The sequence below is a fragment of the Henckelia pumila genome, chromosome 4 (assembly GCF_033568475.1).
Source record: "Henckelia pumila isolate YLH828 chromosome 4, ASM3356847v2, whole genome shotgun sequence".
NCBI classification, from domain to species: domain Eukaryota; kingdom Viridiplantae; phylum Streptophyta; class Magnoliopsida; order Lamiales; family Gesneriaceae; genus Henckelia; species Henckelia pumila.
Genome location: NC_133123.1, coordinates 214,182,049 through 214,197,611, shown reverse-complemented (window position 1 = coordinate 214,197,611; position 15,563 = coordinate 214,182,049).

Sequence of the window (15,563 nt, the reverse complement as noted above, 5' to 3'; positions counted from 1 at the left end):
AAACATACAAATATGATGCATGCAAATGACAGGGTATCCATATCTGGGATAACTGTATACAAACTGCTCAGACTGGCGCCTGGAATATGAGCTCGTCACATCGGGGTAGCTAACCACTGCGTGCGACCACTCACTCCCGAATCTCGGACGCGGACCACGGAGTCCTCTAGGTATCAGTACCTAAGGGTACTCGATATCAAACGCCCAAATAGGGCTGAGTAACCTTAACTGGCTCATCTCAAAAGATGTACAGACGTACAGGCACAAGATGATATGTATATGCCATATATCAATAACAATAACATGCAAACACATAAATACAACATATAAGCATGCATATCCGCTGGAAATCTCAGTCAGTACTTACGTACCTTTCTACAAGCAGTCCTAGCAGTCCAACTTTAGGTTCCAAGCCTATCATCAACTCTACAATTCAAATACCCATGCATCATTCATTTAGCTCTAAAAGCCTTAACTAAGCTATTGCATACTCCTAAATAATTTAAGGAGACTATAGCTATATCTGCGTCCGTCTTCAGCCCACTGATGGCGACTATCCCGCAACTAGGGGCACACCCCTGCTGCAGCTCCACAGCCTCGAGCACTGCTCCGCTACTATGTCAGACACTGTCTGACTATATTATAATATTTTTTCCTACTCCAACTCTAAAATAAGAGTACCCAAAGCCCTAAAATAGAGCCACGTGGGCGAAGGAGAGGAACTCGGAATTCTCACCAAATGAGGAGCTCGGACCTCATATTTATAGAGCACGTTCGGATCGTCCGATCTTGACTTCGGATCGTCCGAACTGCTTCGGGCCGTCCGATCGCCTCATCGGATTGTCCGATCTCTGCAACGAGTCCAACCAATCTCATGCAACCATACACCTGTCCAATACACTATTGGGTCGTCCGAACTGGCTCTTCGGATCGTCCGAACATCTTCCCGATGATGTCACCAATGACGCATTATTTTGGGACAGCTGGCCGCATGAGTTCGGATCGTCCGAAGTCTTCAGAGCCTCCAAAGTATGGATCCGTCCATGTTCGGATCCTCCGAACTCAAGTTCGGAGCGCCCGAACCTGCCGAACCATACCCACCATTTTTGAGTGTCCTGGATCCATTTAAAATTTCCTTAATCATGTTTTACTTAATCCGAACATGATCCTTCAATTAATTACTCATTAATTGTTTTTTGGATACGGGCTACTACATTCTCTCCCCCTTGAAATATTTCGTCCTAGAAATCTAGGGTAAACCCCGAGAACGTAACATAGACCACTTGCCCAATCCACCAATAGTTCCAGTTCGAAACATCTGGTCGAATAACCTTGACAACCCCAAACCTCGCTAACCTGCAAGGTCTGTTCAATCACATCAGAACATATACTCGGTTTAGAATCCGCACTGATTCCAAATCTTAGCGATGACACTCCTGCTAAGATCGTGAATAGTTCTCAGCTATCTCTAGACACGCACGAATTTCATCACTGCCCAACGAGAAAAACAAGATACAACATATTGTATCTTACTGGTCTACGATAACTTTGCATCCCTCGATGTTATCGCTATTCGCTAAACAATCGATCTGGATTCAACTCTATCCATCTGAAATCCTAAGACTAATTGCGATCAACCTTGATCCGAATCTCGCTATCGTAGATAGCATATATTTGATCTTATTAGTCATTATGTCATGAATGACAACCAAATCCTGACAATTTCTGGTATCATAGTATGTACTTTTAGAACTTACCCTGTCTGATGCTGACGGATGTTCCCAAGAACACCAACTAAGTAAACAGATGACAAAATCTCTGTCTACTAACCCCAATTGTGACAAAATCATTGTACACAATTTCTTGTCTTAATGCACTCTTCAAGGTCATCGACTCGGAATATACTACCATCCTGCTGAAACTCTCGGATGGACTAACACCGTCCTCAGCATTAGTAGTCTATATCGAACGCTTACCTCCATCTCGTCACTAGAGATAGTATCGACGAAAATGATTTCAGTTATCTTGTCCTAGATAACGAAAAACCCTTGTCTCGCTAACTGAAATAACCAACATGGTTCACCTTGATCCCTCACAGAATCTATCAATACTAGCGGCAATCCCGCTATCTCAACCTCTCAACAACACAGCATAACAGAACGGACTGGGATATCAGCGACAATACTCATGCCAGACTTAGAAATACAAGTCTCAGTTGTTGTCTCATCCCATAAAGCAACTAATGCTAACCTGTAATTGCTCGTTGAAGTCCATAAGCACTTGTCGAATCGTCCCTCAAGAATAACTCTTGAGAACTATGCTGGAAGCATCCAAGCAAAACACTTCGACCAACAGTCCCCAAAATTTTGTCCGCTGACAATCCTGGGACAGTCACTAAATCATATTTCCGCAAACTGGATCACTCGTTGCTAACACCAAGCTATGCTCAGATCAAAATCCGTCCATGGTAATCTCAGCAACGAAATCAACAAACTATGATCACACGAGTCAACCTAAGACCACTTTCGTGATCTGCATAATCCAAAAGTCCCGATTCCCGCATTCCTGGGGATTCCTAATGACTGAAGAATTCCCTAAATGCACTTGAATCGCTGAATCTAATCATACCATATTTCTAGTACTATCCCAAGTACTTCCTGATTCACTATATCCCAATCTGCACCAATTGGAATAATCTAATTGATTCCAGTCGATCTATTGTAGCTCTCATTCCGCCTAACGATATCAATTAAAATCAGACAATGACGAACTCTCAGGGCTTGATAAGTATCGATGACGAACTCTCAGGGCTTGATCAGTATCGATGATCTCACTGCCACACGTCCGCAAATCCTAAATACTGGAAATCAAAAGAATCACACTTCATTCAATCCTCTATCTCTGACAGAGTCAACCAACAGCTGCACGTAGTCACTAGTGTCAAGCCTGCACCCGTCTAGACATACTATCCACTGTCTATATTCATTCAAAATGACTATTAGGACTTGCTAAACTCAGGATTCAATACAAGTCCGAAATATTTCAACTATCGTTGAACACGCTCCTGATAGTTATATCCTTCGCTAAGACCGAAACGAATCAAGACTGAGGTAACTTACCACGATGTCCCACCTGGAATCACCACCAAGTGTACACTGTCACAAGTCACGCTTCCCTCATGTCTCAAATAGTCATGTACAATCCTTAGCATCAGATATAGCTCATTACTGAATAAAACTATCATTGCTGGAAGATACTTCCCCCGGGTCAATGTTTCAGACAATTTTACAAAACCATCTCCTGGATAACTCCTACCACAAGAAAACCCAATCATCGACTAGATCCACTAGTCTCGCAGTATCCCATTGACTAAAACTATCTGCTCAGAATACACGCTCGTCAAGGAAATCCCTCCAGGGCTAGTCCTTACGGCAGAAATCCAAACCAATATCTCTGACGACAGTCAGACAATATCTGAACTGTTGGAAAACGCGGCTCTCTGATCAATCACGATTGATACCCGGTGCAGCGGAAGTTTAAAATTTTTATCATGGAACAATTCCATGGTGTGGGTATCAACCGTTTAACGATTAAATTATTGTGTGTGTAAAATTTAAATAACAGTTATTAAATTTTACCTCCAATCTCGCAACGAGATTAATGGACACCAACAGATTTTATCTGCTCTTGTTGTCTCTCCCTGGAACCGATGAACTCCTTCAATCAGGTCCACGAACAGAGGTTTAATCCCTCTGATAGATTGCACTAGAAAATCTATCAGAAGTTTTCTGCGAAGAGAATAAACGAATCTGATTCGCTATTCCAGACTGCAATTCAAAATCACAGACCGGAATTTTCTCGGGCAGAGGACAGGGAGGGGACGGCCGAAACTTTTGAGAGGCTAGGGTTCGATTTTTGCTTCTCAAAAATTATGAGCTGTTGTGTGTAATTTCTGTACTGAAATAACTTATTTATAATGCAGGCCACTAACACCTTAGGGCCCATTAATCATAAGCTGGGGCCGACAAGCAAAGCCCGCTCGTTCAGAAATTAATATAAAATTCATCATGACTCCGATTGATGAACTGATTTCACCAATGTGCACAGAAACCATTTCTGCACATTTTAAAGTCAAAATAAATTTTCCTGAATCCGAATTCAGTGGTTTCCAAAAATGTCCATCCCTATGTCATTTTAGAAAATCCTACTCCCTTACTCTTATTTAAGAAGTCCAACTCCTTAGTTCATTAAATTTAACTCTTTAAATTTAACTATCTCAACGGGGATTAAAACTCCATTACACTGTGTGACCCTCAATGGTTCAGGGATACAGCTAGCCGTGGGCTCACAACTCCTTGTGACTCGGAACAACACTTTCCGACTTGCCCAACGAATCATGGTAAAGCGCCTAGCAACATCGCCCCATGATTCCCTAGGTATCACTGATAGTGCCTACAAGAACCAGTAGATTTTGGTTAGCGTACAGTACGGTCCCTTCATCCATATATCCCGATCGAATCAACAACCATTGGTATATCGAGAGTCGCTCAAGATTCGATAACTATGCAATACATCTTGAAGATCAAATTAGTGACATCGCATGTGCTACTAAGAAACCATTTCTTAAATCACATCAAGTACTCTGGCCAGAGATTTGTCACACTAATATCTCCTCAGATTGCATAGGATATCCATACTCGCAAGTATGTGGTGAATCCTTGACAACAATGCATTGACTCCTATATGTGTCGTAACTGTACCCAATCTCGACACCTGATGACCCCCATAGAGTCGGTAAACGAGTCAAAGCACAGCACTAGCATATAGAGTCTCCATGATGTTTCAAGTCGTAAGGACTAATGGTGTACAACCAAAACCGCGGACTTAATCCACTCGATAAGTGATAACCACTTGGAAAGTCCGGATAGGGTAGTTCGATTATTCATCCTATGAATATCCATTTGCATGCTTCGAACATCTCCATGTTCCCTACCAATGAAACGTGGTACTCCGCATCGCAAATGCTAGTCTCAAACTCGAGCGATCCTTATCCTTATTATCGGACGGCTCAATCGACTAGGAACGGTTTTAGAACATACAGTGACTATAAGATGTATTTCATGATAGACATCTCCATGTTCTACCACATCTTACATACACTATAGTATATTCAAGGTCTTTATCAAAACAACAATAGTATATCACAATATAACAATATGAAGTAATATAAAGTCATTGCCATAAAAGTGTAAATAATATTAAACAAAAGATTTTTTATACAAAGAGTCATCAAAGCCCATAGCCACACAGTTGGCTCACTGGGCACCCACTCTTACAATCTCCCACTTGCCCTATAGCCAACTAGTCATACTACGTAGACCCATTGCTTCGCGATGTTTGTCAAACAATGGTCCTGGCAAGGGCTTAGTAAGCGGATCAGCGATATTGTCTGCAGAGGCCACTCGTTCGACAATGATGTCTCCTCTTTCCACAATCTCCCGGATTATGTGGTATTTCCTCAGTACGTGTTTGGATCTTTGATGAGACCTTGGTTCCTTTGCTTGAGCAACGGCACCCGTGTTGTCGCAGTACACCGGGACTGGACCAACAAATTCAGGAATGACGCCCAACTCTTGGACGAAATTCCTCATCCAAACGGCCTCTTTAGCAGCAGCTGATGCTGCAATGTATTCAGCCTCAGTGGTGGAATCCGCTGTGGTGTCCTGCTTGGAACTCTTCCAAGAGACAGCACCGCCATTGAGCATGAACACAAATCCAGAGGTTGACTTCGAGTCATCCACATCACTTTGGAAGCTAGAGTCGGTATAGCCTTCCAATTTGAGTTCTCGTCCTCCATAAACCATGAACATATTCTTAGTCCTTCGCAAGTACTTAAGAATGTCCTTCACGGCTTTCCAATGCATTTGACCAGGATTAGACTGATATCTGCTCGTGACACTCAGAGCAAATGCTACATCCGGTCTGGTAGATATCATCCCATACATGATACTACCTATAGCTGACGCATATGGTACATGTGTCATATTCTCTATCTCTTCATCAGTCTTGGGACACATAGACTTGGATAGAGAAACTCCATGACACATGGGTAGATGTCCTCTTTTGGACCCATCCATTGAAAACCGTTTCAATATGGTATCGATGTAGGTTGATTGAGTGAGTCCTATCATTCTTTTAGACCTATCTCTATAGATCTGTATCCCAAGAATGTAGGATGCCTCTCCCAAATCCTTCATCGAAAATCTACCTGATAACCATATCTTTGTTGACTGCAACATCCCTACATCATTCCCAATGAGTAGGATGTCATCAACATAAAGTACTAAGAATGTCACAGCATCCTTAACTACTTTCTTGTATACGCACGGTTCCTCCGGGTTCTTGATGAAACCAAAATCTTTTATTGTTTCATCAAATTTCTGGTTCCAACTTCTTGATGCTTGTTTTAGACCATAAATTGATCTCTGAAGCTTGCATACCTTATGCTCGCTTCCCATGGATGTGAACCCCTCAGCCTGCCTCATATAGATTTCTTCCTTAATGTCTCCATTAAGAAAAGCAGTCTTCACATCCATCTGCCATATCTCATAGTCATACCATGCAGCTATGGCAATTAGGATTCTTATGGACTTGAACATTGCAACTGGTGAAAAGGTTTCGTCATAGTCAACTCCTTGCCTTTGAGTATAACCTTTAGCCACCAATCGCGCCTTGTAGGTCAATACCTTACCATCAGGCCCAAGCTTTCTTTTGTAGATCCATTTACACCCTATCGGAACAATTCCATCGGGAGGATCTACTAAAGACCAAACTTGGTTTGTATGCATCGAATCCAATTCTGACTGCATAGCTTCAAGCCATAAATTCGAATCCGCATCAGAAATTGCTTCCTTGAAGTTTCTTGGATCACATCCAATGTCGGGTTCATCTTGATCCCCTTCAAGAAGAAGACCATATCGAACTGGAGGTCTAGAAGTCCTTTCGGATCTTCTAGGTGCAGGCGTGTCCAGCAATGGTTCCTGAGGTGTAGGATCGTTATTTTGTATTTTGGGTTCTTCTCGAACTTCTTCGAGTTCCATCATCTCGCCTTTCTTATCCAATAAGAACTCCTTCTCCAAGAAGGTGGCATTCCTAGAAACAAACACCTTTGTTTCAGCAGGATAATAGAAATAATATCCGATTGAATTCTTCGGATACCCTACAAAATAACATAAGCTGGATCGACTATCCAACTTATCTCCCACTGTCCGCTTCACGTAAGCCGGACATCACCAAATCCTCAAGTACGAATACTTAGGAGCTTTGCCATTCCATAACTCGTATGGTGTTTTGTCCACTGCTTTAGTGTGGACGTTGTTCAACAACAATACCGCCGTTTCAAGCGCATAGCCCCAAAACGAAGGTGGAAGCTCAGTGAAGCTCATCATAGATCGAACCATGTCCAACAAAGTTCGATTACGACGCTCCGATACACCATTAAGCTGTGGTGTCATAGGAGGAGTCCACTGAGAGAGAATCCCATTCTCTTTCAGATAGTCCAAAAACTCGGTACTCAAGTATTCTCCACCTCGATCCGATCGAAGTGCTTTAATACTTTTACCTAGCTTTTTTTCTACTTCAGCCTTGAATTCTTTGAACTTTTCAAATGCTTCAGACTTATATTTCATTAAATATAAATACCCATACCTTGAATAATCATCAGTAAAGGTAATGAAGTAGGTGTGGCCATGTTGAGTCCCTACTCTTAATGGACCACAAAACATCTGTATGGATCAAATCCAACAGATTCTGACTACGCTCAGGTTTCCCCTTAAAAGGAGATTTAGTCATTTTTCCTTTTAGGCAGGATTCACAAGTAGGTAGAGAGTTAATATCAGACATATCAAACATGCCCTCTCCCACTAGCTTGTTCATCCTCCTTGAGGAAATATGACCTAGTCTAGCGTGCCAAAGGTTTGCCGGGTTTTGACTATCGATTTTCCTTTTGTTTGTTGTCGCCGGTTTGTCAATACAATTCACTGGAACGTCTTTTAGTTTTAAATTGTATAGATCGTTTTCAAGTTGTCCATTTCCAATTAAACATTCATTCTTGTAAATATTGCAAATCCCATTCACAAAATTACAAGAATAACCATCTCTATCAAGCATAGAAATAGAAATAATGTTTTTAATTAAATCTGGCACAAATAAAACATCTCTCAACAATAATTTAAAACCATTCTGCAAAATCAAACAAACATCTCCAATGGCCGTAGCTTCAACTCTGGAACCATTCCCGAGCCTCAGCTGGGTCTCACCCATTCTAAGCCTGCGACTTCTTGTCATCACCTGCAAATCATTGCAAATGTGAGATCCACATCCGGTATCCAATACCCAAGAAGTTGTATTAAATGACATGTTTATTTCGATATAGAACATACCCTTTGCAGTTCCTAACTGCTCAAGATACTCCTTGCAGTTGCGCTTCCAATGACCCGGCTTCTTGCAGTAATGGCAAACATCCTTGGATTTTCCATTGTTTGAAGCCTTTGTCTTTTGCTTCTTCTCGGGTTCCACTTTCTTGGGTGGGGCAGAACGTTTCTTGCCCTTCATACTTGGCCCCTTCTTAGCAGAAGATGAGGAGCCCACCAAGAAAGCTGGCTTATCCTTCTTAAGTGTGGATTCATATGTAACGAGCATATTGACCATCTCTTCAAGGGTGGCCTCTATCTTGTTCATATTAAAATTTATCACGAATCCATCAAATGAAGAAGGAAGAGATAGAAGCAGCAAGTCCACATTGAGTTCATGCTCCAACACCAAATCAAGGGTCGCTAACTTCTGTATGAGCCAAATCACTCGTACCCCATGATCACGGACCGAAGTCCCTTCACGCATGCGGCACGTCATCAACTCCTTAACAGTAGAGAACCTTTCAGCCCTCGACTGAGCCCCAAAAAGTTCCTTGAGTTGCGCGTGAATGTCAACAGCATTCACCGTGTCCTCAAATCGCCTTTGGAGTTCATCAGACATCGAGGCTTGCATATAGCATTTGGTCTTGATGTCATGGTCACACCATGCATCAAGTTTTGGCCAATTCCTCCGGACTTATGTCAGCTGGTGCTTCCTTCGGAGGTGCTTTCTCTAACACGTAGAGCATTTTCTCCGAAGTTAAGACAATCTTCAACTTCCGGAACCATTCCGTATAGTTGGCGCCAGTCAGCTTGTTTTGTTCGAGGATCGAGAATAAAGGATTTCGCGAATTCATTGTATGAAATACTGAAAAGAAAAACAGACATATATCAATGATTGTTTAACAATTTACTAAGACATAAAATAGGCGAATTTAATTTTATGAATCTCACTCCCACTATTTTAACGATTTCACCACCCTCTAGTGAAAACGGGAAACTTTTTCCTTAGTGAGAACATGGAGTCCAATTGACAAACTTATGGTCCCGAATAATATCAGCCAACCATAATTCTCAAAAGGTAGAGCCCAATTGCTTTCAAAGCAACCCCCATGTTTTTACCTCATGTCCAATAAGGGCCCAATAATATGACGCCGTTTAAAGTGACATGTCAAGATGACCCATCAATATTAAGTTGTGATGGACGGTCGCCATGTGGATCCCCAATAATATGAGCCGATCCCATGGGAGTTCCACCCAACTTACAACATTTGTCGATCCAATGTACAGCTTTCCGACGGACGGGCCCCCCCAATAATATGAGCCGGACCGTATCCGCGGGTAGCATCACATACATTGACCGTTGATGGAAGGTAGGAACATTTAAACAATATTTAAATTTCCTTTATTTATCTTGATATAAATTTTAAATCATATTTAAAATGAGGGATTTTATTTATTAAAATTATTTGTCTCATCATATTTAATTTATTGCATGCATTGCCGGATTCACGCAATTTATGTCTAAACATGCATACAATCATAATATCACATATTATATAGGATGATCGATTCCATTTCTAATTGACCCGTGGTTGCCAATCACGGGTCTTAGTCCAATCCTAGGTAATATGCAGTATGCAAATGCAATCCTATTACATATGCTTCCAATTTACATTTCTTCAGTCTTCATTGTCTGCTGGGCCCACCATCTTCAAATCTTGATCTCCCACTAAATCTAATGTATTTACAATAAATAACAATGACAAGTAGGGGATACATTTTTAGGGGGTGGGAACGGGCTATAAACCAAGCCCACTTTTATTACATATGACATTCATATCGGGCCATAAACCAGGCCCATTAATAAAACCAACAATAATAAAGACAAAATGTAAATTCCTAACATACACCTACAAAATTGGTCATGGCAATCGATCATCCTTATCCAATAACATTTAATTCAAAATTAATTTATTGGATAACATGCTGTGGCAATTCAAATTTAAACAAGATAAAATCATATTTTATATATAAAATCTCATTTCACATATAAAATCATATTTTATCTCTATATCAAATAAAATCATATTTTATCTATAAAATCCAATTTTACAAATAAAATCATATTTTACTTAATATATCATAAGATCATATCTTATCATCAATTGTACCAAAATAATTGATTTCAAAATTCAATTTACGGATAAAATATTAAAATTTTCCAAAAATTCAAATTTATCCAAAATCAATTTTAAAATTTACGGACTCGAACAATTCGATCCGAAATCTCGTGAACCAATCAAAAACAATTTTTGACCGGACCAAAAATAAAATTTTAAATATTAAAATTAATTTTTTAAATAAAAATATAATTTTTCCCGCGGGCCGCCCGGGACACTCCCGGGCCGGCCCGCACCCGGGGCGCGGGCCGGGGGCAGCCCGGCTGCCCCCTTAGGGCAGCGCCTGGCGCCGCCCCTGGGCGGCGCCGAGCGCCTCCCTGGGCGGCGCCGAGCGCCGCCCCTGGGCAGCGCCGAGCGCTGCCCTGCGCAGCGCTCTGGGCGGCGACGGTCGCCGCCTTGGGCGGCGCCGTGCGCCCCCTTTGGGCGGCGCCGTGCGCCGCCCGGGGCAGCAACAATTGCTGCCCCACCGGGCAGCGATCCAATCGCTGCCCGGGTTTTGCCCCGAAAATTTTTTTTTTTTTTTTTTATTTAAAAATATTTATTTTGTTTCAAAAAACCGAGACTCAAAAATTTTGTACAATTGATTAATTTAATCGTTTGATCTGAGCAACCTGGCTCTGATACCACTGTTGGAAAACGCGGCTCTCTGATCACTCACGATTGATACCCGGTGCAGCGGAAGTTTAAAATTTTTATCATGGAACAATTCCATGGTGTGGGTATCAACCGTTTAACGATTAAATTATTGTGTGTGTAAAATTTAAATAACAGTTATTAAATTTTACCTCCAATCTCGCAACGAGATTAATGGACACCAACAGATTTTATCTGCTCTTGTTGTCTCTCCCCTGGAACCGATGAACTCCTTCAATCAGGTCCACGAACAGAGGTTTAATCCCTCTGATAGATTGCACTAGAAAATCTATCAGAAGTTTTCTGCGAAGAGAATAAACGAATCTGATTCGCTATTCCAGACTGCAATTCAAAATCACAGACCGGAATTTTCTCGGGCAGAGGACAGGGAGGGGACGGCCGAAACTTTTGAGAGGCTAGGGTTCGATTTTTGCTTCTCAAAAATTATGAGCTGTTGTGTGTAATTTCTGTACTGAAATAACTTATTTATAATGCAGGCCACTAACACCTTAGGGCCCATTAATCATAAGCTGGGGCCCGACAAGCAAAGCCCGCTCGTTCAGAAATTAATATAAAATTCATCATGACTCCGATTGATGAACTGATTTCACCAATGTGCACAGAAACCATTTCTGCACATTTTAAAGTCAAAATAAATTTTCCTGAATCCGAATTCAGTGGTTTCCAAAAATGTCCATCCCTATGTCATTTTAGGAAATCCTACTCCCTTACTCTTATTTAAGAAGTCCAACTCCTTAGTTCATTAAATTTAACTCTTTAAATTTAACTATCTCAACGGGGATTAAAACTCCATTACACTGTGTGACCCTCAATGGTTCAGGGATACAGCTAGCCGTGGGCTCACAACTCCTTGTGACTCGGAACAACACTTTCCGACTTGCCCAACGAATCATGGTAAAGCGCCTAGCAACATCGCCCCATGATTCCCTAGGTATCACTGATAGTGCCTACAAGAACCAGTAGATTTTGGTTAGCGTACAGTACGGTCCCTTCATCCATATATCCCGATCGAATCAACAACCATTGGTATATCGAGAGTCGCTCAAGATTCGATAACTATGCAATACATCTTGAAGATCAAATTAGTGACATCGCATGTGCTACTAAGAAACCATTTCTTAAATCACATCAAGTACTCTGGCCAGAGATTTGTCACACTAATATCTCCTCAGATCGCATAGGATATCCATACTCGCAAGTATGTGGTGAATCCTTGACAACAATGCATTGACTCCTATATGTGTCGTAACTGTACCCAATCTCGACACCTGATGACCCCCATAGAGTCGGTAAACGAGTCAAAGCACAGCACTAGCATATAGAGTCTCCATGATGTTTCAAGTCGTAAGGACTAATGGTGTACAACCAAAACCGCGGACTTAATCCACTCGATAAGTGATAACCACTTGGAAAGTCCGGATAGGGTAGTTCGATTATTCATCCTATGAATATCCATTTGCATGCTTCGAACATCTCCATGTTCCCTACCAATGAAACGTGGTACTCCGCATCGCAAATGCTAGTCTCAAACTCGAGCGATCCTTATCCTTATTATCGGACGGCTCAATCGACTAGGAACGGTTTTAGAACATACAGTGACTATAAGATGTATTTCATGATAGACATCTCCATGTTCTACCACATCTTACATACACTATAGTATATTCAAGGTCTTTATCAAAACAACAATAGTATATCACAATATAACAATATGAAGTAATATAAAGTCATTGCCATAAAAGTGTAAATAATATTAAACAAAAGATTGTTTATACAAAGAGTCATCAAAGCCCATAGCCACACAGTTGGCTCACTGGGCACCCCACTGGTACCTAACCAGGCACCTAATCCAAGGTCATATCCCGTCGTGACTGTTACCAAGACTCTATACTGAGAAGCCTTCCCACCGCCTATCCTGAAGCACAAGGGCTTCCAGACAACCTCCGAAGTACGAAGACTCCCAGAGTAACACCGGCATAGGGTCGCGCCCCATCACGTCTAGTCATGATCATAGTCCACAACTCGACATATACTCGACCTGGTTCCTGATGAAATCCCATCATCGCAATTCTCAACCTAACGAAGGTAAAACAGATTATCGTTCTAAGGAAACAACCTAGAACAAAGCCCAAAGTTCCTATCCGAACAATATTTACGTACCTCCAGATGAATCACCTCATCACTAGCATTAGCCCAGTCAAACAGCTAATTAGTTCAATTCTAAGAAACACCTAGACTAACCACATGTCAATCAGTTACAGCTGGCTTACTCAAAACCCATGAGCTAGCATAGTTGATCACTAATCAACTAGGACCAAACCAAACTTAGAAAATCATCGCAGTCATTCACAAATTCCTGGATAATTAATACATATACATTACTTCAAGTTATGTACAACTTCTTTATTACAATCCCATGTAATACATACAGTATTCAAAATACAACGAAATGTATACCCAATAACTTGAAATGATACAACCGAATTCTGATGATTCATTACAACTGAAATACTGTTTATAACTACAACAATACAGTATTTAAAATCATCGTACTCGTCTTTGTTTCTTGATCATGAAGCCTCTAATCGACACACGCATCGATACAAGAATACTCCCGTCCAAGTCTCTCTACATGTCCTCCTGCGAAGAACTCCGGAGAAATGGCACGTGATAGCTAACCAGCTATGCTCTACGTCAGTGCATGTCAGTCGATCACCTCTGCTCACGATCTACTATCAACGTTCTTCTTGTATCCATATCATGCCATTGAACATGAAGTTTTCCATTTTCCTATCAAAAGCATCGATACGAGCATACCAGCAAAACCATGTTCCGCATGAGTTTAATGACCTTACACTCAAAACCCGTCATGCCTTAAGCACTCGAGGCATTTCCTGGAGAAGGTCTATATGACAGTCTCTCCAACTATGAGTGGAGAATCTCTTCCGACTGAAACCAAATGGGTTATTACACACTATTCGTTCCAAAAAGCCCTCAAAGTTATCTGACACGATATAATCATTTTTCTCTTTCAGTCTTTCCCGGCTTGAATCCATATGTTCTTCGATCAGTATAACAATGCATCAAATGATGATACGTACACAACAGTCAATCTATCTATCGATATGATACTACTGGTGTTCTCATCACTGTTACATTCCTTATAGTAAAGACTTCTGCCACAAGCCTCGACAATGAAGAACCAAATCTTCTTTCGTTAGGTCTCCTCAATCCTACAAGGATAATTCAACGTCTCAGTACTATTTCCCAAGTATCTTGCATGCAGCTCTGATACCATAAATGCAGCGACCCATACCGGATCTTCTACCTAATCAAAGATAAGAGTATAGTTAAACATGCATTAAATAAAATCGCTGCGGAAGACTTAAATACAAGAAGACCGGCAGAATACAACCGGCTAAACAAACTCGATTATACAACACAATCGAATAACTTAAATAAACCTACAGCTAATCTTACTGTCTTCAAGGATTACTGGCCTCTCCAAGCTCCTGGTGCTCAATCCTGCACCAAAACCTGCCCCGTAGAATGGGGTGTCCAGATACACAGAAAATACTGGACGTGAGCGCTAAGTTCAATACGAAAGCACGGATAAACATACAAATATGATGCATGCAAATGACAGGATATCCATATCTGGGATAACTATATACAAACTGCTCAAACTGGCGCCTGGAATATAAGCTCGTCACATCGGGGTAGCTAACCACTGTGTGCGACCACTCACTCTCGAATCTTGGATGCGGACCACGGAGTCCTCTAGGTATCAGTACCTAAGGGTACTCGATATCAAACGTCCAAATATGGCTGAGTAACCCTAACTGGCTCATCTCAAAAGATGTACAGACGTACAGACACAAGATGATATGTACATGTCATATATCAATAAAAATAACATGCAAACACATAAATACAACATATAAACATGCATATCCGCTGGCAATCTCAGTCAATACTAACGTACCTTTCTACAGGCAGTCCTAGCAGTCCAACTCTAGGTTCCAAGCCTATCATCAACTCTACAATGCAAATACCCATGCATCATTCATTAAGCTCTAAAAGCCTTAACTAAGCTATTGCATACTCCTAAATAATTTAAGGAAACTATAGCTATACCTGCGTCCGTCGTCAGCCCACTGATGGCGACTATCTCGCAACAAGGGGCACACCCCTGCTGCAGCTCCACAGCCTCGAGCACTGCTCCACTACATGAGCACTGCTCCGCTACTATGTCAGACACTGTCTGACTATACTATAATATTTTTCCTTACACCAACTCTAAAATAAGAGTACT